The following is a 1,694-nucleotide window of genomic DNA, read 5'->3' as shown; positions in this document are numbered from 1 at the left end:
GGAAACAGCTTGTAGTGATCACGTTGGTCCAGAGTACATTTGATCACTATAAGCGGTTGATTACTAAAACCGAATTGTTATTACAGTATTTCACTTATTTTTTTATGGAGAGCATCATCTAAATGCCAGTTGTATAGTTTTTCAATGAGAAAAATGTAACGAAGCGGTCGTCAGCGCGATCCTCTCGTCAGCTCCAAACTCACCCGTCTGCACCTCAATCACAGACCACAGCTGGTTTTCCGCACAGCATTTACAGTAACTCACGTGACACGTCTCAGATCAGTAGGCGCTGCTGCCGGTGTGTTTTTAAAATGAACTAGGCTAGTAGCGCCGCAGATTTCTCATTCCCCACCTTGTTTGACTGAGAGTGTTTCGAGATGGTTTTCATGAATGAACAGGCAATATGTCGCTGTCAGACCGGATCGTTTGACGGGAGGGGGGTCGGCTAGCTAGCCATTTATGTTTCTCATACGTGCTAGCTTGAAAGTGACGGACGAAATTCTTTGCAGTCTTTGTGATATTTACTTCAGGAGTAGGCCGTCGACTTGAAATTATAGCTTTCTTTTCCTCAAAAGGTCTCCGCGAAAACGGCACTGAACGCAAAGCCTGAATATAATTAATATTTTCAGTCATTTTGACCAGGCTACACAATGAATGAACCACTGACAGTTTCCCGCTGAACAATTCAAACAAGTCATTTTTGCGCATGCGCGTTGGCAGATAAGCTGCTTCACTGACAGCTTTTTTGCCATTCAAAAGGCGCATCTACAGTAAACACAGCCTTTAGCAGTAACTGTACTAGTCGGTGTCACAGTGCGCATGCGCAAAAACAAGCTGTCAGCTTTCCAGCTTTTCGCAAGCAAAACGGGACAGATTAGGCACGGATTTAAGACCAAAACAGTAAAACTAAGGTATTGTATAATTGAACACACTGCCAGATTAATATTTTCAATTATTTTTATTGAAGGGCTTGGGCATGAACTGCATTTATAGCTTATTATGACCGCTCGCCCATGATATATATATATATATATATAGAATAAATATAAATAAATTATTATAAGGAAATTTTTACTGGTTATGAAACATTATATTTAATACTGCCTCTATATGACCCACATGTGCAAACAAGACCACCAGCAGGATTGGCTCCTGTGGGAGGTGGAGAACTCCTGGAGCAACTCTTCTGCCTTGCTGCTCCACTGGTCCCGAAAAGTACAAAGTAGTAAAACTTTGTAGGATAAAAATAACTGAAATATGTCTAAAACTAAACTTTTGTCTAAGGATTAAGACTTAATCTAAAATTAATGAGTAGGTTCAAGGAGAAATTTAAAGTAGGATGAAAGGGATTTCTTCATTTTCAGTCACTTATTTATGTTCAAGTTTAGGTTTATGTCTATTTGCAGGCATTTTTCTACTGGTTTTGCCCAGTACAAACTCACTGTGCATCTTTGCAGAGCAATGGCATACATGTTTTAATAACAATTTGCTGGATCGAGTTAGTTATGTACGCTATTGAATGGGAAAAGTGATCTCTACGGGGCCCACAACCCATGGGCCCCTGTGCAACGGCGTCTACACTTACGCCCCTGTGGCATAGCTTCAAAATCAATGTTTTAATTCTATTTAACGCCATGTGTGCCTGCTGCAGCAGAGCTCCGAGCACCAGTGGTTAATATGTAAACTGTGCTGGA

Source organism: Eutrigla gurnardus (genome assembly GCF_963514095.1).
Source record: "Eutrigla gurnardus genome assembly, chromosome: 9".
NCBI lineage: Eukaryota > Metazoa > Chordata > Actinopteri > Perciformes > Triglidae > Eutrigla > Eutrigla gurnardus.
The sequence above is the reverse complement of the archived record's forward strand: the minus strand, read 5'-3'. Positions refer to the sequence as shown.